Raw genomic sequence first — 22,437 nt, forward strand, 5'->3', positions numbered from 1 at the left:
ATAAACTCTCTCACCTAAGCGTAGCGAAGCACTGGAACCACCTGAGGGAGACTCTTGTGTCATGCACTTACCCAATACAGCCCTCATGGCTGTTGCATGCTCTGCTTTGGAACTCTGTGGAGTCGCCAAGCCACTCCAAAATCTCTCAGCAACCTCATTGTTAATGCGAGCTGCAGAAGGAAGGCGGTGCTCTTTCTCCCAACTGCTGCTCTCACCCTCTGCCTTCTAGGACTGCAAGGGATTTAGTAGAGAACATCCCTGTGCCCTTACCAGAAGCCCCCAGGCAGGAAAAGGCGGGCGAGAAAACAGAAGGGAGAGCCGTGCAGACAAAGAAGGAGCTGCGGCATACAGCACGCAAGACGGAACTGAAAAAAGAAGGTATGTTCAGCCCGGAGAAGACAAAGGGCAGATGGCATTGCTGTCCTCAACTACCTAATAGGAGGATGGAGAGAAGGCAGAAGCAGATTCTTCTCCAAGGGCTGCAGGCAAAGGATGAGAGGCGGTGCACATAAGCTGGTTTATGGGAACCTTGCTTCTCCATGCAGGTGGTTTCTAGGTTTTCTCGTCTCCTCCTTACAGGCAGTGCTCCTGCCAGCCACCTCCTTCGGCGAGACCAGCTTTCTCCACCCAAGATTGCTGAGCTCCAAGGCCAGGAAGACAAGGGGCAGGGGGACCAAAGGAAGAAGTGGTTTCTCAGGTGAGCCTCTTGGAGGAACGGGTCAGGGTGCCACTGTGCTCTGGTAGCTGGGAGAGTGCTTTGTGGCCTTTGGGCACAGCTGTCTGTGTTCCCCCTGGAAGCCTGGCAACCCGAGGGGTGCTGACGAGCATGGGCTTGCTGGAGGCAGCCCAGGTGCAGGCCCCTCTGGGACTCTCATGTCATCTTTGTGTATGTCTTCTTCTTGTTTCAAGGTTTGCGATTGCAGCTTCTCCAGACAAGACCGCCTCTGCCGCAGGACGATATCAAAGGGCAGTGCAGGGGGAGCAAGGGAAAGGCAGTGGAGAGAACAGGAGCCCCTCTAAAGGTAATTTCAGAGCTCGCTCCTTCCTGGCAGAGACTGGAGCCTTTTCCTCCTGTCCAGCACATATTACGCACAGGTCCTTCACTTGACAAGCCACTTTGTGCAGCAGGCAGCACAAATGAGGAAGCAGGAGATTGTAACCGCTCTCATAAACAGCTCCAAAGCAATGTCCCATGGGATGCACATGCCCGTACCGAAAATGAGCAAAGAAGGGTCTTTGAGACCACTTGAGCACTCCAGGAAACTCTTCCTGCAGGGGAAATGAACCAGCCCTCCCAAGAGATGCAGTAGGGGAGGTCTCGCCAGTAGCCGTTAAGACTCCTTTTCTGAAGAAGCATGAGAGAAAGCATAGGAAAAAACAGAGCACAGAGAATGTTATTGTACACTTGAAGGTCGGAGCTGGGCAAGCTCCAGGGCCAGCAAGGGCCAAGAGCGCCTGCAAAACAGGTCTCTAAGGCACACAGAGGCACTGCCTCAGAGAGGGGGATCACAGCCCTCAGCAGATCGAGCTGCACATTATTGCAGCTCTGCACGTCACAGCAATGATGTTCTGAAAGGCTTTCTCATCTCCCCCTTGCAGGCAGCGCTTCTTCCTGCCGCCTCCTTAGCCAAGACCAGCTTTCTCCACCCAAGATGGCTGGGGTCAAAGGCAAGGAAGACAAGGGGCAGAGAGTCAAAAGGAAGAAGCCGTCTCAGAGGTGAGCCTCTTGGAGGAGGGGGTGAGGGTGCAGCTGTGCTCTGGCAGCTGTGCGAGTGCTTTGTTGCAGAAGATTAGGCCCTTCTGCTCATTCCCTTTCAATCGCAATGAACTAGCGGGTGCTGAGAAAGTGCTCGGTCTACAAGCACTCCCAGGGAAGGAGCTTGCTTTCTGATGGTCTCAACCCTGCTGTATCTTTTCAGGCATCTTCCCGCCATCCAAGGGAGCAGCACACAGGGCGAGAGAGGCAAGCAGGCAGCAACCGCTCCAGCAAGAGTCCTATATATGTGCCCTAAATGTGGGCGTATTGAGGAAGAACAACAGGTACGTGAGACACATTCACCAACTTACTTGTGTGGTTTTGACTGCTAGGGAAGCAGAACTACTTTAGGCGGAGCTCACTTTCAAAGAAGCATCTTAGTCTATACGCTTAGAGCACAGGAGTCACCAAGGCCCAAAGGGCAAGACTAGCAATCTGCTGGCGGGAGGGTATGGCCTGACCACCCCTCGCTGCACCTTAGGCAGCCTCTGCCCGCACTTGACTCTGAACACCAGCTCTCATAGTCCAATGGTCTGAGGCAGCTGCGCCCAGACGTCCTGCTGCCTGAGGCACAGCTGCAGGGCATCTTCATTTACTCCACCTCTGTTAGCAGGGTCACCAACATTATTTGTGAGGTACCTTTGTAAGGGTCATTTGTTAGTTGAACTGTGGGGACTCACTCCTAAGTGCTCTGACCAAGAACAAAACCAGAACCAGTCTTTCCCTTGGTTTCAGTTGCCAACAGAGGAAGCCACCAGCGTTGCCCCAGATGGAGAAGGAAGGCTTCAGCCCTCGGCAGACGTGCATCCTTGCCCAAGCACAGAGAATTCAGGCAGAGAAGTAAAAGTAGCCACAAAGCTTGTGCTTCCTTTGGGGGGGTGGCTGAAACAGAAAAAAAGAGCAAGAGTAAACAAAGCAGGCAGTATCTGAGACAGCCTTTTTCTGAGAGAACATTTTGGCCCCTTCTGCGAGCAGGAACACTATTTGCAAACAACCCCTTGTGCTGCAGCACTGTTGTAAGAGGGTCTCCTGTGCTTTACAGAAATCCTCCACTCCTAGGAAAATGGAGCAGCAGGAAAAGGCTAGCAGAAACCTTCCCACAGAGGACAATGAGATCCCCCCAAGAAGGTCAGTGTGTGCCAGCTCCAGCCCTGGCCCGGGGCAGTGGAGAGAGCCTGTGACCCGGCTGCAGGACACGCATCCCTCTCGCTGCACCCTGGGGCTAGATAGGGCATCCTCTGCTTTCTCAGCACATGGGAAGGGCCTGCGCTAGGCCCTGATGCTAGGCAGCATCCTGCAGCCCCAAGCCAATGCCTACCCCCCCTCCCAAGCTGAAGGCGTTGTGGGTCCACATGGGTAGCGTGTGTGTGCAGGGGCTGGGCAAGGAGAGAGGCAGGAGGTCTCAGCCAAAACGTGCCTTTGTCCTGCCACCACAGGAGCATTTCCCCACGGACTCTGCAGACCCTGCATGCTGGAGTCACCCGGCTCGTGGAGAAAGTCAAGAGGACACAGATGGGAAGGACATGTGGATACAGTGATGGCAAAGCGGAGCCAATCCACGGGTAAATCTCTCCCACTATGGCCACTGTCTCCCCCTCCAACAGTGCCCTTCCTTCCACCCCTGGCAACAGCGGGGAGAAGAGGGACTTTTCTGGCCCTCCTTGGGAGATAGCAGCGGGATTTGGAGTCTTGCCTGGGCTCAGAGAGCCCTGACACCCAAGGCAGAGCTCTTGGGCCCCAGAATAGGATTCTCATGGGGGACAGGGATGCTAGAGACCATTGCAATGCAATCAGCAGCAGATCCCAGAATAGCTGGCCTGAACGAGGCCTGCGGTAGTTCTCTGCCGCCTCCCTGCATCTAACACTGAACAGCCGCTTGGTAGCTGCGCCACGATCATCAGCCGCCTGTACGAGGAATACTGGTGAATAAACCACATCCCTCCACTAGTGTGGATCTCTCCGTGATGGGGCGTGAAATCGGCCTCACCTTGACTCTATGGGACTGTCCAACTCCACACAGCAGCCCCAGCTGCTTTTAGGGAACCCTGCGGAGCACTCAGCAGCCACAGTCATACCCCGGCAGCCACAGGGTTGAGCACAGCCACACCCTGCTGTTCCACCAGTGGCTGCAGTCCAATGGCTGGTATGGGAAGGGAAAGGAACGGAAGGGAAGGGAAGGGATCAAGGGGGGCCCATCTGAAGCCCTGCTGGGCACGGCACAGGGCAAAGAGATGGGGCCAGCAGGAAACTGCTCCAGCCTGCCACATGCCCCTTACCTCCCAGGGCTAGGCAGAAAGCAGAGGAGATGAGCTCTCTCAGGGCCCGCTTTTGGGGTGGAACACACACACACACACACACACACACACACACACACCTGGGATGCTCACTGGGGGACAACACACGCCCACCGGGAAACACCCCCTCCTCTCCCAGGTGGGTCCAGGACCACAGTGCACTGTCCTCAGTGACACCCTGCTCTGCTCTGTGGCAGGGACTTCTTTCGGGTGATAGAACCCAGGCCTCCAGGAACACCTGTTCTACTCCATGGGCCTTCCTGTCCCAAGGGAACCAAGCATCCAGGGTGCCCTGCTCTTCCCTCAGACACCCTCATGCCGGGAGGGCACGCAGGGGTCTCAGGGAACTTGCTCAACTCCACAGACCTTTCTCCCACCAGGAAGCCCTGCTCTACCCCATAGGCTCTACTCTCCACAACTTCCCAGGGCATCTGGAAGGCCCTGCTACACCCCATAAGCCCTCCAGGCTGCAGGCAAACCAGGTGTCCGGGGAAAAATTCCCCCACTGTACACCCTCCTGCCCTAAGGCAACCCATGCACCCGGGGACTCTGCATTACCCTGCACACCTTCTTGCCAGTGGAGAGCCCAGGCATCCGCAGCTCCCTGGAGGCTTTCTCCAGCTGCCTGAAGAAGACTTCATCTGCCTCCGCTTCTTGACCAGCAAGACTGTAGCACAGACCTTCTACAACATCACCTCTGCTGGACTGTTCTCCCATCCTTACCCGCGCCTTTCTCAACTGCCCCCAGACAAAGCTCCATCCTGGCAAGCCACTCCTTTACATAATGAGCACAATCCCTCCTCCTTGCCTTCCCACACAACTTTTCCTAAACAGCCTGTATCCCACCCCTGCAGCACTGAAATCAGGACAGCTCTCCCACCAAGTCTCCATAGTCCCACTGAGGTCATAGCTCTACAGCTGTGACAGACTTCTCTTTCCTCTTGCTTCTGCCACACGCTGAGTGCATTGGTGCACCGGCCTCTGAGGTGGCCTCAAGTGCTGCCGCTTTTACAGAGCACTGTGAGAGCCTCCCCTCTCATGCTCACCCCCAGATACATCAGCTCTACCCCTTGTGCCGTTCCTCCTGAAAGCACAGTCCCATGCTCACAGAAGACAAAGCTCTGCCTGCAGCACCAGCCCTGCAGCCAACTGTTGACCTGCTGGATGAGTCCACTTGTGCTCAAGCCTTTCCACCTCACTGCAAAGACTGAGGAGAACACCTGGGCCCCCATGCCTTTCACCCTCGCCCCCTCAGATCCATAGTCACTCTTGGTATGCTTCAATGTACCCCTGGCAGTATCGTTGGTGCCCACGTGGAAGAGCAGCAAGGGGTAATCATGCAAGGGACAGACAAGCCTTGGCAGGACCTCTGCAACATCCCAGATGCAAGCCCCTGGCAAGCCACAGACCTCCCAAGATAGTAAGCTGGAGCAGCACACTGAGGCTTCCATCCCTCCAGGAAGGGAACCTTCAGCACTTGTCCACCACAACAAACTGCTGCAGTAACCTGGAAAACATGTTCACCTATGAACTGCAACTGCACTAGCATTCAGCTCCCCTCTTTCCATTCTTGCTACTGATAGCTTTGAGATCACATAGGAAGTTATATACCATTAACTTAAGTCATCTGTGAAAGAAAGAGAAAGGTTGCTTTGCTACGAAGAAAGATGAACCTCCATGGGGTTGTGCAGGTGGTTTCCAGCAAACATGCATCTTCCACACACAAAAAATCAGAGTATTTGCAAAGGATTTGTATAAGGTGGGAACTCAGAATGTAGAACTACAATTGTTAGTCAAGCATGTAAAAGAAATGACCATATATATCAAAAGAAATGGCAACAAGAGGCTCTAAAGCTGTCTACCTGATTCCTATGCACATTATTTTTCTCAAGAATGTATCAGAGAAGGGATTCATGAGCAGTGTTTGGAGAACAAATGGGGTTAAAATAGCAAAGCTTTCAGGAGATACCAAAGGAATGGGTGAAGGGGAATATGGTGAAAGAAATATGCCTTAAAAGGTGAGTACACAACTGTTTTGAGAGTCAGCAGCAGAGAGGATGTCATGAAAAGTCATTATCTTCCTCCTCAAGTCCTCTGAGGTGTTATAAATGTAATAGATTGGGATCTATATAGGAATGCATATAAAAGAAAAGAGACACCTGCCTGGAGATCATCTCTGCCGGGACTCGAACCCGGAACCTCTGGATTAGAAGTCCAGCGCGCTCGTCCATTGCGCCACAGAGACCTCACCATGAATGCAGCATCAGCACCAGAACTGAAAAATCCCATACCCCCTGCATTACTGCAGGGGGATCTTGGTATCCTGCTTTTGCTGCACAGCACTGAGGCAGTGCGAAAACCTGGTGCCAAGATCCATCTCCCTGCAAATCGACTTCTGTCAGTATCCCCTCCTTCCACAGGGATAGGCAATAATTCTGGGTATGATCCATATCTCCCCCAGCAGCAGGGATGCAGCAAAAACCTGGATGTAGGATTATCATCTGTATCTCCGGCAAGCTTTCTACAGCATCTCTAGCTCAATCGAGGACAGAGCTAAATCCTGGAGTAGAGTTAATTACTGCATTTCCCACAGCATCATCACAGCATCCTCAGTGCAAAAGCCAAGAAAGATAAAGATGAAAGAGGATTTAGCTTACAATGCTGAACTCTGTCAATGACGAAGAAGGCTTGGTTTGTCACAAGAAAAGATGCAGCAACCTGTGTTTTTAGCAGAGACACAAAAGAAAAAGCAGTCATAACGTTTTATTTTAAGAGAACTGTCAATCAAGGCTTTAATTTTTACTCTAAGTGCATCTTCCATTAGAAAAAATATTAGAAATCATCAAAATAATTGGAAATATCCTTTTAAATCCTCTGAGTTATTAGGCAATTAATCAAATTCTGCACATGACACCACATTTTGCATTTCTAAAATGCATGGTCTCTAAAGTATCATTTACTCCCAAATATGCTCTTACTTTGGGAGAAATTGGGCTGCAAAATGACAAGATGCTACGGAGAAGAGGCATGCACAGCACTGACAACCTCAGCTCATCCAAGGCAAAAACAAACCACTTGGTTTCCCCTTTGCTGACGCTTTGGGGCCTTTGGAAAGGTTTTAAATGGTCTTGAGAAGCATTTTTCAGTGGCCAAAAGGGCAACTGGGACACTGCAGAACATTGGTGGGGCTGGCATGAAAGTAGAATCAGTATTTTTTCTTCTTTAATCTGCTTTTCTTTGAAGGAGCCTGAAATCCTGCTACAAATGGTAGGAACCAAGCCAGGGGCTCTGTTTCTACCAGACAAGTCCCCTCCTGCTACAAGAGATACCTAATAAATTGATAATCCTTGAAATAAATTATCCTGTGAATGTGCTATAGTGCTGGTACGGCGCTGTAACATGACCAGTACCTTGAGAAAACTGGAAGTCTAGAAAACACCTGTCTATAGGGTGAATGAAGACAGACCTTAAAAAATGTAACATAATAAATCTTAGGCAAAACTACAGGAAGGGAGAAGCAAATTTGACACAGCCCCTGGCTGCACCAGTTGTATTCCTAATGGGAAATGAAGATGCCAACCCTTTTAATATGACCTGGGGAAGCTGCAGCTCAAAAGCAGTGCCTATTTCAAAGTAATTATCAGCTTTGGTAGGGTAGAGAAAATTTGGAGATGAAACATTAAATTGTACAAACCTTAGGAGAATGAATATAGCTTTATGTGCATCTGCATCCCAGGCATCGGACAGGGCATGCGGTTCAAAACCACCCACATCTGTTGTGATTCAAGCTGGTCTGGGGCTTGCTGTAACTCTGCAATCTGCCTTTCTCTTTGCCTGCACATGTTGGGTAATATATAGCCCAACAGTACGCATGCCCAAAGCTTAATAACCTATCTGCATGCAACATCTGCCCCTGCTCATAGCATGCTCCAATCAGCCCTAATTCCCTCATTAGCAGGAATGACTAACGGGGAATTTGAGTAGGTTCTGATGAAAACTATATATTTCCCATGGAGAAAGTACTGGGAGAACCACCTGCTGCAGTGAAAAAGATTTGCAACAGGCTGCTCCCCCCAGAGAACCCACCCTGGGGAGCAGTGCTGCTGGCAGTGCCATCAGGTCCCTCCTGCCTTCTTCCCATCCTTGTCCCAGCACACTATTCTGCTGACAGTAGGACATGAGTACGTGCTGCACAAGCCAGGAACGTTCATTGCATGCCCAGAGAAACACACCTCCTCCAGAGCCCTCTGTATTCCTGAAGGAACAAACTGGGACTTTACACAGAGCAACGGGACATATCCTTGCCCGAGGAGACATATCTCTGCTGTGCAATGAAGCACAGTAGTTTAAGCTGACAACACACACCTCTGCCCTGCATCTTGTGTACCTACAAGCTCAGCATCAAAGGCTCTCCCGTGCAAATGGGTGCAGCTGCTTAACTCCATCCAGAGAAGAGACCTCAGTTGTGAGTCTCTGAGCCAAACCCACCCCAGCCTAGCATTAGCTTAGGAGGTCCTGCAGGATGACCACTGTTGACATGTCCATAAAATCTGTTCTCCAAGCGTTTGGGCCATGTCAAGATGCAGGTACCAAATGCTGGGTGGGAAGCAACAAGCAATTTCCAAATCCTTGTAGCTACTTGCTAGTCACCTTCATACCTTCTCTAATTTGGCCAAACTTCCCTGGGGTGCTGGATATCCCTCTGTTATTCCCATGTGACAAACATGGAAAGCAGAGGGGAAGGAAAGTGTGATAATAGTGATGCTGAGAACAGAAAAAATAAGGCTGGTAACTGGAAAAGAGGTCTTCATCGTGAGATTCATCTGACAGTAATGTATTTCCCAGAGAAAGTCCTATAAATACCATTGTCAACAATACAGAAAACTAGTCTGAAGAAAGAAGCGAGTGTTAGATGGCAGTGAATACCCCACCTTCACTCAGAAAGGCTGGCTATGCCTGAAAAGAGCTTTTGACTCCTAAGTGTTACAATTGTGTAACGAACCAAACAAAGCAGTTGAGATTTCTGTTTAAGTCAAATACAAGAACGATTTACAGATACTGACAGGAGAGAACAGCTACCTAAGGACATGGCACAGTCCAAGCTGGATACTAGTCGCCAGAGGCAGAGACTGGAGTGACCTGTGTAGACGCAGGTAGGTTATTTTTGGTGCTGGGGGATGCCAATAGACCTCTTCCTGTGGGAGGAGATGACTGCAATTTACTAACTGGGGCAGTGTGTTTTGAGATCAGACAAATGACCCTGTGTAGATAAAGAGATGGAGGTGTTTATGTGAGCATCACGGCACATAAAATGTTACAGGAGTCAAAGAGGTGCAGGGCATCTACCATGCCTGTGGACAGATTAACTTCTCACGTGCCCTGCACAAGGAAAGTGTGAATCAGCCCCTAGCTCATCCCCAGTTGTCTTTCAGGATCAAATTTGCTCCAGATGGAATGAGCACAAGCCATGGGCAAGGATGCAGTGTGGACAAGCAGGAGCTCAAGGTGAACCCAAATCCCAGATCTATATGGTTGGCACATGCCTCCCCCTTGTTTCCGCTTGGTTTTCCTTGCTCTGGTCCCATTTTTTCCCAAGATAATCTACAACATTATAAACAGCTGGAAAAGGCCTTTTGGAAGTTAAAGATTTAAGCAGCAAGATGGCTGTACAACTTCGTGTCAAGTTGCTCCAGGACAGCATTGTCAGTGCTGAGTGATTCAAAGTCTCTTTGCATAATTAAATAACAAGCCAAAAAAATCCAGAGACTAATATCAGAGTTAGAATTGTGCTAATGTTTTATGGTGCCAAAACTATCTTATTCTCTGAGAAAACCATCTCCAAGAGTCACCAAGTAAGCAGTTTCAAATTCAGCTCACACGACATTTAAAGTGGTTTCTGAGATATTATGTAAAATAACACTATAGCTATGCCAGGCTCAAAGGCAGGCTGAACAAGGGACATCATCCTTCCACCCCCATAATCTGCTTTTGGGACAGGCCAGTTTCTTAAGGTAAGGGTAAAGCTTTAGAAGCTGTGGGCTTTCAGGGCATGAAGGCTGTGTATCTGCAGTAGGGAGGGATTTTTCCCAGGTCCTTACAATTGGCCTGGTATTTCCTGTCTTTTTCCTAAACCTGTAATCCCCTCTTTATTACTCTGTTCCTCCTGCGCCTTAAGTGTCAGAAGCACCCCAATGCATCCAAAATGCAGCCAGGTGTCTTGCACCTGATTTGACCACTACATCACATGAGGCTTCAAATTCCTCAGTGCCTTTCTGAGCCTCGCTTTGTGTGCAAGATTGTGCCTGGGCTCATCCAAAAGATATTCATAAATTACATGTGTATTTTGTTTTCCTGAAAATTAACATCTCACCTGTGAACTTCAGAGTGAGAAGAATTTGGGGAGTTCTTGGACTTCAGTGCCACCGGCTGGCATTCATGGCTGTACTGAAGCTTGCTGAGCATGGGCGCAACTCAGCAATACAAATGACAGATTTTTCCACCAGCCTACAGCTAAATTAAAGTGTATGTGCCTTTAAAAGAAGCCCTGTTGTAATCTTTTATGACTGCTATATATACAGCTGTTTGATTTTCATTTTGCAAGAGTTAATTCCAACAGGAGTTATTCTCATATCCCACATGAGATGGAGGAAATGAGAGGGCATGATTAGCTCCTGTCAGGAACCTGAAACAATAACCACTGGAGCTGGTTAAAAGGTAGCACCTGAGCTGCAAAGTAGATATTTCTGGGGAGAAGGCTGGATCCCACCCCCAAAGTGGAAAATTAGAAGTGATACTACCCCATGTGAGGGTGGGCACAAGCAAAGATACCTACAGACTATTGTTATTTTTGCTGCTGCTGTTGTGAGTATCATTGCAGGACTGAGAGACTAATGCCACAAAGGGGAAGGAGAGCAAAAACATGGAATGAAAGCTGTCAAGACAGTGATAAAAAGAGAAGATCCTAGCAAGAACCCCATATCCAATACCCTTTGCCTGTGGAGCACTGATTTTAAAGTTATGGCTTTCTGGTCACCCTTCTGCCTATCTTTTTAATGGAGCAGATCAAAATAGCTGAGACCAGCTGCAGATAATGAGTTGTATTACCTGGGCATTTATGGCTCAGGATCAGTTGTATCAGCCATGGATGGTACATGTCTGCCTTGTCATGTCACCAGCCAAAGCAATTTGTCCCAGATGGGGATCTTAGATATACAGTCAGCAGAGAGAAGACAGAGAAAGCTTTAAACCAAGGGAGCACTCAGAATGGGTGGATTTACAAGGAGAGGCTGAGGGGATGACCGCCAGCCCCTCCTAGATTGGGATTCCCTAAAATGCCTGCAGGAAAGAGAAACATCCCAGGCTGGGTGTCCAAGACATGTACCAAGCCAAGGGCAAGGCAGAGGAAGGACTCTGCTGTTTCTTTCGCACACCCAAAATGGTGTAGCTTCAGCTGTGTCTGTAGCAGCACTTGGGATGGCCAAGAATCAGCTCTGCTGCCACGTTACGATGGGCCACACCACCTAGCTCTCCAAGGAAAGCTAATGACAGTGAGATCTACTCTGATTCAAACCCCTTCCCTACTGGCTTGACATAACTGACTCAACCTATGCGAAGAATCTAATTTCAACTCTCACTTGGTCACTGGAAATAAAGCCACCTGGAAAGCAACAAAACAGCCTGTGCAGAGCTCATTAGCCATTGAACTTGCTTAAGCCATATCAGCAGATAAAGATCGAGTCAGGTATTAGGCAGAAGGAGTTTCTTCCAGTGGTGTGGTACCGCTCAGTTGGTGGTACGACACCCCCGTAAGCAGAGGAGATGGGACCTTCCAGATCTCAAGCCTGAAAGTCTCTACCAAATCTAAGAATATAACTGTCCCCTTTACCTCTCTTCAAGGACTTTGCCAAACTTAATATTATGCCATTAGAGGCAATAACAGCGTAATACCTGGGCAAATGGTTATACAGGGAAGATGCTGTGATCCTAGCACTGTTTGACAAGTGTCTCCTTGGCCTTTACAACAGATGTATTATGGGGCATTCAAAATAGAAGAGACCATGGCAGTGTGTCCTTCAGAAACACTCAAAGAGTCTGCTAGAAACTAGGTTAGATGCAATCTCACTGTTACCCATCAAGAAATACCATCTTTCATGCACACACGTACAAATATAGACACATACCCAAATTTCTTATGCAAACTTCATCAGCAAGATGTTATTTCTGAAAAGACCTCTGCCCCCAGTCTATAGCAACAATACTTTGATTTGAAGCAGGCAAAAACAGTTCCTGTTCTTTATTCTTTACAGAGAACTGGTTTTAGCAAGCTCTGCATGCTACTAATACTGTGATACCCAAAAGGCTTTTAGGTTCAGTGAAGATTATATCTCTGGTGGGACAGAGCCATTTATGATATTTATATTCAGGGCAGATTATAGCAGGGACACGGCTGGTCCTGGGAGCTGGGACCTATCTTTTCTTCCAAGTAAAGCAGATCTGCTTAATTCTAATAAAATATCATGTTATTTTCACTAAAAAAGCAATATTTTACCCCTAAAATGACTTAGCAGCAAAACTCCCATCCTCCCTCTGTGCTATGCTCCTGGCATTGTGGTAAGAATATCGTGCCTCAGTTTACCATGGATACCTGGTTGTATTGGGACAGTACAGGTGCAGATAGCAAACTGCCTGATTTCTCAACATGCCACTGATTACTCCTGGTCTCTTCCAGAGCAGAGCATGGTGGTGAGCCTCTGAGTGCCAGAGCAGGCAGCTCTATGCCAGCCACTTGCTCAAGCTCTTCCAAGTTCTTGCTGCATCCCAGGCTCTCTTTAAGCTCAGCGTTTCTCATTTTGTCTTTTTTGTTTAAAAAAACTAATCAGAGGATTTGCCCAGTAAGCCAAATTCTATCACTTACGCTCATCTCTCAGCCTTGCAATGTATTCACCTCTGTGCCACCGCTTCTGAGAATTGCTATCATCTCTGCTGCTCCCAGGTCTTGCCTTGTCTCCGCTTTCTTTCCAGCAACGTGGTATCTTCTTGCTGCATCAGGGCGCCCCCTGCACTGGCTCGGGACATTTCTTTCAGCCAGTTCAGGAGTCTTCCGTGCCAGCCCCAGCTGCAGTTTCCCTAGCATATCAGCGCAGGCCTTGCTCTGCTCCAGAAAGTTGAGTGCTCCCCCGCCTGCTGTGAAGGCTGTAACTCAGCGAGAAGTCTCTTCTGGCTGTTTCCTTGCAGTTCAGGGCACCCGCAAAAGCCCCGGTGCGCCTTAGCTGCGGTGCCCGCCTTACACAGACGCCCCGGCCCTCCCCAAAACTGTGGCCCCCATCCGCTTCCTTCTTGCTTCGACTTTCCCTCCTTGCTGAGCGCTCCCTTCCCCACCTGGTCCGCCCTCGCATTTTTCTCCCGGGATCCGTCCCTTCCCCCCGGCTCGCCCCCTTCCTGCGCACTTTTCCCGGCCTCCGCGCTCTCCCTTTGTCCCCTCTCGGCCGGCCCTTTCCGCACAGGCGGATATCCCTGGGAGGCCCAGCAGGGAGGGGGAAAGTTTCCATGGGGATGGAGGCGGTGGCTGGGGCTCTCCAGTAGCAGGGAAAAGCATAAAGAGAAGGCGAGGACAGAAGGACAGCGAAGTGGGAGGAGAAGGGGGGGTAGGAAGCGGCCGTCTCACCCTTCCAGGCTTGGGGGAGAACGTGCATCTGTTCCCACGGCTCCCACAGAGGGATCTCAGCTAGCAGACGGCCTGCGGAGGGCGATTTACTCACTGGTGCCTGGTTTGGGGGTTTTTTCTTCTCCCCTGGAACGGAAAAGTAACAAAGCGAAAACAGGCAAAAAACAACGTGGAAAGTCCTCAGTTCCGGAATCGCTGCTGCGAGGGGGCTGTCCCTGCTGCCGGAGGGACGTGCGAGAGAGGAGTTGCTCTTACACTGCCAGCAGGAGTCAGTCGTTGCTATTGAAGTGGCAGAGTTATTTTATGGCTTTCGATAAAACAAATGATAATCTCTGTCTGAAGTGGTTTGCAATGCAGATGCACAACAGGCAAGAAGCAAAATACATCATAAGTGACACTTTCTGCTATTGCCTTGAGCTGGGTTTTTGTTTTAATTTATATTTTCTGAGTGATTTCCTGAGTTATTTCCATTTTATTTGAGGAAAGAATACAAATTAAGAGACATATAACACAAAGGGCAGATAAAAGGGGGATCTCTAACATGGTTTAGTTAGATAGCAGGACCAAGCTGACTCTGCAGATCTGGGCTGTTGCCTGGCCTAACTGAGCTCCAGCTGAGCAGAAAGGATTAAGCCTGCCATATCTTTGCAGCCCTTGTCCCTCTTAGTGGTATAGCTTGCTAAACTGTCTGCAAACAGTCCTTCCACCTCTACAACTATGAGTCTGGGGGTCTCACCCTTCTTCCTCTCAGAATAGTCCCTTTATCCTTTCCCAGCACTGGCTTAGTGAGGTCTGCTCTGGTTAAGGAGCAGGAGCATGGCTTTAAGATACCTATATGGAAATTAAATATATATATATATATGTGCATCTATATCCAGACAGAATGAAATAATTGCAATAAAAGACTTGGTCCGGTCGAAATTGGAAAGGAAAAGTTGTTAAAAATAACCAGAAAAGTGCAGCTATTTTTGTTCTGCACAGTACACTTAAACCAGAGGATGGTGAAGATGGAGAAATATATTTCTTTTTCTCCCAGAACAAGCAAAGAGTAAGCAAACACTCCCAGAGTGTTGAAGATGCTCTCAATCAGCATATCCAGATCAACCATATGCAAGAGTTATAAAAAAGCTGGCCAAGAAGATGTCAGGAGCATTCAAGTTTCACTAGTTCCTGGGACACTAAGAAGCTAAGAAGAAAACTTAAATGATACCAGTATTTTAGGAGGTTGAATAGGATACCCAGTCACAAACCCATCTGTATCACACCTACCTCATGCAAATTAACTGTATTATCTCTAACTAACTCGGGATAATTTTTATCAGAGTATGAGTTTGGTTATACAGGTAACTAACTTCAGCTTTTTCCCCTCTTTCTCTCATACAGTCTACTCATCCCAGCTGCATTTCATCCTTGCCCATAACAGTCAGAGCAAGGCCCATCCAGCCCAGTCTTACTTCTGTCAGTGGTTGATGAAAGAATGGTATAAATCTTGGCAAGTATAGAGTGCTATTTCTCTATCAAACACAACCAAATACTGCTTTTTTGGTACCTCCCAAGTTAGAAGTTGCATTTTAGTGTCTTTTCAGTCCTGGATGGGTTTTTCTCCCATTAGGTTTTTCAGTTATTTAGGTAAGCTTTTAATAGTCACAGAATCACAGAAATGCTGAGGTTGGAAGGGACCTCTGGAGATCATCTAGTCCAACCCCCCTGCTCCAGCAGGGTCACCTACAGCACATTGCACAGGATTGCATCCAGGCGTGTTTTGAATATCTCCAGAGAAGGAGACTCCACAACCTCTCTGGGCAACCTGTTCCAGTGCTCTGTCACCCTCACAGTGAAAAAGTTTTTCCTCATGTTCAGATGGAAGTGTCTGTGTTTCAGTTTGTGCCTGTTGCCTCGCATCTCGTTGCTCGGCACCACTGAAAAGAGTCTGGTCCCATCCTCTCAACACCCTCCCTTAAGATACTTGTACGCATTGATAAGATCTCCTCTCAGCCTTCTCTTCTCTAGGCTAAACAGGCCCAGCTCTCTCAGTCTTTCCTCATAAGAGAGATGTTCCAGTCCCCTAACCATCTTTGTAGCCCTTCGCTGGACTTGCTCCAGTAGTGCCACATCCCTCTTGTACTGGGGAGCCCAGAACTGGACACAGTACTCCAGATGTGGCCTCACCAGGGCTGAGGAGAGGGGGAGAATCACCTCCCTCGACCTGCTGGCAACACTCTTCCTGCTGCACCCCAGGATACCATTGGCCTTCTTGGCCACAAGGGCACATTGCTGCCTCATGCTTAACTTGGTGTCCACCAGCACTCCCAGGTCCTTCTCCGCAGAGCTGCTTTCCAGCAGGTCAACCCCCAACCTGTCCTGGTGCATGGGGTTATTCCTCCCTAGGTGCAGGACCCTGCACTTGCCTTTGTTGAACTTCTTGAGGTTCCTCTCTGCCCACCTCTCCAGCCTGTCCAGGTCTCTCTGAATGGCAGCACAGCCCTCTGGTGTATCGGCCACTCCTCCCAGTTTTTGATCCTCGGCAAACTTGCTGAAGGTGCACTCTGTGCCTTCATCCAGGTCATTGACGAAGAAGTTGAACAAGATTGGACCCAGTACTGACCCCTGGGGGACACCGCTAGCTACAGGCCTCCAACTAGACTCTGCGCTGCTGATCACAACCCTCAGAGCTCTGCCATTCAGCCAGTTCTCAATCCACCTCACTGTCCACTCATCTAGCCCACACTTCCTGAGCTTGTCTATGAGGATGCTATGGGAGACAGAGTCAAAAGCCTTGCTGAAGTCAAGGGAGACAACATCCACTGCTCTCCCCTCATCTACCCAGCCAGTCATTCCATCATAGAAGGCTATCAGATTGGTTAGGCATGATTTCCCCTTGGTGAAGCCATGCTGACTACTCCTGATCACCTTCTTGTCCTCCACATGCTTGGAGATGGCCTCCAGGATGAGCTGCTCTATCACCTTTGCAGGGATGGAGGTGAGGCTGACTGGCCTGTAGTTCCCTGGGTCCTCCTTCTTGCCCTTTTGGAAGACTGCGGTGACATTGGCTTTCTTCCAGTCTTCAGGCACCTCTCCTGTTCTCCATGACCTTTCCAAGAGGATGGAGAGTGGCTTAGCAATGACATCCGCCAGCTCCCTCAGCACTCGTGAGTGCATCCCATCAGGGCCCATGGATTTGTGGGTGTCAAGTTTGCCTAAATGATCTCTAACCCGATCCTCCTTGACCAAGGGAAAGTCTTCCTCTCTCCAGACTTTCTCTCTTGCCTCCAGGGTCTGGGGTTCCTGAGGGCTGGCCTGAGCAGTAAAGACTGAAGCAAAGAAGGCATTCAGTAACTCTGCCTTCTCTGCATCCTTCGTCACCAGGGCACCCACCCCATTCAGCGAAGGGCCCACATTTTCCCTAGTCTTCCTCTTGCTACTGATGTATTTGAAGAAGCCCTTCTTGCTGTCCTTGACATCTCTCGCCAGATTTAATTCCAAATGGGCCTTAGCCTTCCTCGTCGCATCCCTGCATACTCTGACAACGTTCCTATATTCCTCCCAAGTGGCCTGTCCCCCTTTCCGCTTTCTGTAGACTTCCTTCTTCTGGTTGAGTTTGGCCAGGAGCTCCTTGCTCATCCATGCAGGTCTCCTGTCCCCTAGGCTTGACTTCTTACTCATAGGGATGCACCGCTCTTGAGCCTGGAGGAAGTGATGTTTGAATATTAACCAGCTCTCTTGGACCCCCCTTCCTTCTAGGGCCCTAACCCATGGGATTCCTCCAAGTAGGTCCCTGAAGAGGCCAAAGTTTGCTCTCCTCAAGTCCAGGGTTGCGATCCTACTTAGTGCCCTGCCTCCTCCTCGCAGGATCCTGAACTCCACCATCGCATAGTCACTGCAGCCAAGGCTGCCCCCGACCTTCACATCTTCCACCAGTCCTTCTTTGTTTGTTAGTACGAGGTCCAGCAGCACACCTCTCCTTGTTGGCTCCTCCACCACCTGTGTCAAGAAGTTGTCACCAATGCTCTGCAGGAACCTCCAGGACTGTTTGTGCCTAGCTGTGTTGTCTTTCCAGCAGATATCAGGGTGGTTGAAGTCCCCCATGAGAACCAGGGCCTGGGATTGTGAGGCTACTTCCAGCTGTCTGTAGAAGGCCTCATCGACTTCCTCTTCCTGATCAGGTGGCCTGTAGTAAACACCCACAACAGTGTCACCCATGCTAGCCTGCCCTTTAATCCCTACCCATAAGCTCTCGACTCGCTCTTCATCCACCCCTAGGCACAGCTCAATACATTCCAGTGCTCTCTCACATAAAGAGCAGCTCCACCACCTCGCTTTCCTGGTCTGTCTTTCCTAAAAAGCATGTAGCCATCCGTGACAGCACTCCAGTCATGCGAGCTATCCCACCATGTCTCTGTAATGGCAATGAGATCATGGCCCTGCGACCGCACACATATCTCTAGTTCTTCCTGTTTGTTCCCCATGCTGCGTGCATTGGTGTACAGGCATTTCAGAGAGGTGATGGAGCATGCAGGTTTCCCAGGAGGGGTAAAAGAGGATCCTCCATAGCCACATCCCATGCGCACTTCCCTGGCTGCATGCACCTGCTGGAGGCATCCCGACTTGAGCAGTCTTTTGCCAGCTACCCTGGCACTATAACTCTCCCCTTCCCCCATCCTTCCTAGTTTAAAGCCCTCCTTATCAGGTTGGCCAACCTGTTGGCAAAGACCTGCGTGCCCCGCTTTGTGAGGTGGATCCCATCTCTCCCCAGCAGTTGTTGATCTTCAAACAGGGTCCCATGGTTGTAGAAACCAAAACCCTGTTGCCAACACCAGCGGCGCAGCCAGTCGTTAACTTGGAAAGTCCGTCTCCTCCTCCTTTCATCTATCCCCCTCACTGGCAGGATTGAGGAGAAGATGACCTGGGCTCCCAGACCCTTGACCACCATCCCCAGAGCTCTGAAATCCTGCTTGATGGTCTCCAGTTTGCCCTTGGTGTCATTGGCACCCACATGGAAGAGCAGCAGTGGGTAATAGTCCGAAGCGTGGACAAGCCTTGGCAGTCTTTCCATGACGTCTCTCACATGAGCCCCTGGCAGGCCACAAACCTCTCTAGACATGAGGTCAGGTTGGCAGATAGGTGCCTCCGTCCCCTGCAGCAGGGAGTCCCCCACAACAATCACCCGCCGCTTCTTCCGGGCGTTCCAGCAAGGCACAGGGTCTGTTGTGCCAGGTACTTCCCTTGCAGCCATGCCCAGCTCCTCCTCATCCTGGAGGGCACTAAACCTGTTCTTCAGCTGCAAGTCTTCGGGAGGAGTAGGAGCCTTTCTCCTCCCACGAGCAGTGACCAGTTTCTAGCCTTCTTCTATGATGTTATGATGTACCATCACTGAAGCAAGGAGTTTCACAGTCTAACTACACACTGTATGAAGAAGTAGACAGTGCATGGCCACATTTATGGTTTCCATCAGCTACTCAGCTGGTTCCTGGCTCCAAGGAAAATCCATGGACAGCCTCAGGAGGAGAGAAGAGGAAATCAGGAGGGACCCAAGAGATCACACCTGAATTGCTGGTGAGATTCTACTTCAGGTAAATTGCATCTAGTGCTGCTAAACATTTAAGATCGACTCTGTTTCTTGAAAGTTTTGTACTGAATGGAGTCCCTGTCCCTGCACAGTGCTCCTGCTATCCTGCTGGGGCAACCTTTTGACCCTGCATCACACCCAAAGTGAGGCTGATGCACAGGGATCCCACAACCCCCCCCCCCCCCCCCCGGGCATGAATGAAAACTGCTGTGCAGCCACAGCTCATGGGGACTTATGCAAATCCCCGTATTTCCCTTCAAATTTCTCTGGTCTTGTCTTCATCCTGAGCCTTGTCTCTTTCCTGTAGTTCCTTCCTATTCAGTTGTCCTAATGCCCTGTTTTCCCCCTCCCATTCCCAGCTTTCTTCCATGCTCCCTTTCTCTGGGCCCAGCACTCAGTCCTCCAACAGCTCATGTCATCTGATAAGGCAGGGTAGCACCATCCTGCTGAAAGGGCTCACAGGGTGGCTTCTACCAGGGCTTTCATAAGATAATGGAGTGAAAGCACTTGTGGGATGGAAGAACTAGTTATCAGCTGAATCAGCTTACCTCCAGTAGCAGTAGTGCTTCCCCACATCAGACTCAGCACCCTCTGCATCTATCTGGGTCAGTAACGTGGCTAAAAGCCAGGTGAGGAAGATAAATTGGGACTGCTTCAGGTGAGGCTGGGCCAGATGATCTTCAGACCAACGCAAGCTATTTGATGCTGCTATGAGAGTTAGCCCTCAGGCTGGGAGATGCTCCTCAGTGAGGATGGGAGGACCAGAGGGGCAGGCTGGGGCAAAGCCATATGACTCATCCCATCCTGTTGCTGTGAAACTGGAAGAGGTGCCTAGCTGCTGTTTCCTTGAGGCATATCCACAGCTCAGCATCTTCCCAGACCTGACAGCCAGCTTTGAGTGTGTCCACTGCAGTAACAGGGAGACCAGAAGAAGATCCTCCTCCTGCCACATGAACTGAATGCATCTGCTTAATCTCCAACTGCACGGTGGCACAGTCCCAGAAGACCAGAATCTTCATGCCCCAAGTGCCAAGAAAGCAAACTGGCAGGGGAGCAACACCGATGCAAATAATGCAGCTACCTACAGGTGCCCCTCTGCTAAAAAGGGATTAAGAGGGCGTCCAGCAGGTCTCTGAGAAGGGAGAAAGCAAGAGGGAGACACCAGCACTGATGGTGGCACACTGCAAACTCCTCACACAGGTTTTATCTGTATCTAACTGTGAAACTTGTTGCAGCAGGGTAACACCAGGCCCAAGACCTTCAGGAGGCTGAAACAAGTACTGGGCATTTACCTGGCTAACACAAATAGGCACAGTCCTGCTCATCTTCTGGACAGGCCCAAGCCCATCCAGAGAGGAGAAACCCCCTACCTGAAGGTCAGGATCACAGCACTGGTGAATGAAATGGCTCTGGAGGACAAGGGGGTGTGGGGTGATGTATTTAAAATATTGAAGCCAAGGAGACTGGGCAAGGGATGCCCACGGGTCCCCAACAGCTCTCATGACTCCCTGGAGAGGTCCCTGAAGCCACAAGGTGCTGCCTAGTACCCTGCCAGGACTCGTGAGCAGACAAAGGACAAGAAGTCCATGGCTGGGAGCCTCCTCTGTCTCCCATTGTAGTTTCTTCTTCCAGTTCCCTGTTTTGCTGGAGCTTTGTCTCTGTAGCTGCTGGTGGGAGGGCTCTCAGTAGACAGTGCTGTGTCAGGAGAAGCTGAACTTCCCCTCTGTGTTCCCTTTTCTTTCCCTGGTACATCTGAGCTGTGTTGGAGGAAGGGTCCTTCGAGGTCCCCAGACTAACCTCCCATTTAGGGCTGGGCTACTGCCAGCACCAGATCATACTGCAGGCTGCTCTGACTATAAAGGCAGTCTTAGTCCCATTTATTCCCAGTGTAATATTCCTTTATGCTGTGCTTTAGTTGTTCTCTTTCCATACATGCCCACTTGGTGCCACTGTTGCTCCACGTTTCTCCTCAGTAGAAAAGCAGCAGGTGTGAGAGCCTGTTGTGGAGCAGGAGATGATGTCCAGGGCAGGGGCAGCCAGAGGACACAACTGCTGGCTCATCCACACAGCAAACAGCAGAAAGTTTGGGAAAAGGAAATAGGGTTGTCAGAAGAGCTATAGGGACAGTTACTGCAGAAACTTCCTACAGTAAGACCTTTTCTTCATGCAGCAGAAAGGTGGAGGGGTGCTGGTCTTGGTGATAAGACCACATCTACACGGTCACAGGAATGCAAGCACTAAGACAACATCAGACCTAACCACTCCATAAGTTCCGTGGGGTAGCCTCAGAGTGCCTGGCAACCCTGGGGACACACATCTATGGCCCCTATGTGTCCATCAGCCTCTTGTAGCTATCTTGTCTAGCCCTCCCAATACGTCTTGCTCTGAGCACAGCCTTCTCCATCCGCCCTTCCCAGGACCTCCTGCTGGAAAAGCCTTGTTTTTCACCTTGCAGAGGAGCATGGGAATACCTACAGGCAGGGGTTGCTGCGCTGGGTATTGACCCATACCACAGAACAGAAGATGGGCAGCAGAGATGAAGGCACACTAGCAACAGGACTCCTGTTTGCAACACCTCGCCCCCACCAGGTTATAGCTGGAGATAGTCTGGACTGACAACCACTGGCTGTCAGGGAGCAGCAAGGGCCCTAACGGACAGGAAGCTGGAAGCCAAACATGATAACACAGCTGTCAGGGCAGGGGCCTCTCCAGCCAGGGACCATCCTACAAAACCAGGGCAAGGTGAGGAGGGCAGGCCCAGAGATCATGGCCATGTTCAACCAAGAGTCCAGCTCATCCAGCGAGTTTGTGGTGATGAGGCAGTTTGGAGGTCAAGTCAAGAAGTCAATCCACAGGTTAGGATCAGGTCTGGTGAGAATAATCAGGGACAGACACAGCCCAGTGATTGCCAGGCAGATTCATTGTGACGAGACAGGTCTGAGATCAGGCCAGGAAGTCAGTCCACAGGTCGGTCTGGCTCAATGGGCAGGTGCAGGCATGGTTGTGGCTGAGCTGAAGACTAGCACTCTCTATATAGCAAGTGCTGCGTTACATTCCCCATTACTACCTCTTTCTTTTTTTGTAACCAAAAGCTGATGTAATAACTCAGCTAGAGAGAGGGACTCTGCTGATGCACATCACCGTACACACTCCGCAG

The 22,437-nt window shown here is 50.0% G+C and overlaps 1 non-coding gene across 1 annotated transcript; it reads right to left on the reverse strand.

The window, feature by feature from the left end:
* Positions 1-6,221: 6,221 nt before the first annotated feature.
* Positions 6,222-6,295, reverse strand: TRNAR-UCU (transfer RNA arginine (anticodon UCU)). The gene has a single exon. It is a non-coding gene; the product is annotated as a tRNA-Arg (tRNA).
* Between the last annotated feature and the right edge of the window lie 16,142 nt (positions 6,296-22,437).

Source organism: Apteryx mantelli, chromosome 31, assembly GCF_036417845.1.
Source record: "Apteryx mantelli isolate bAptMan1 chromosome 31, bAptMan1.hap1, whole genome shotgun sequence".
In the NCBI taxonomy this organism is placed as follows: Eukaryota; Metazoa; Chordata; class Aves; order Apterygiformes; family Apterygidae; genus Apteryx; species Apteryx mantelli.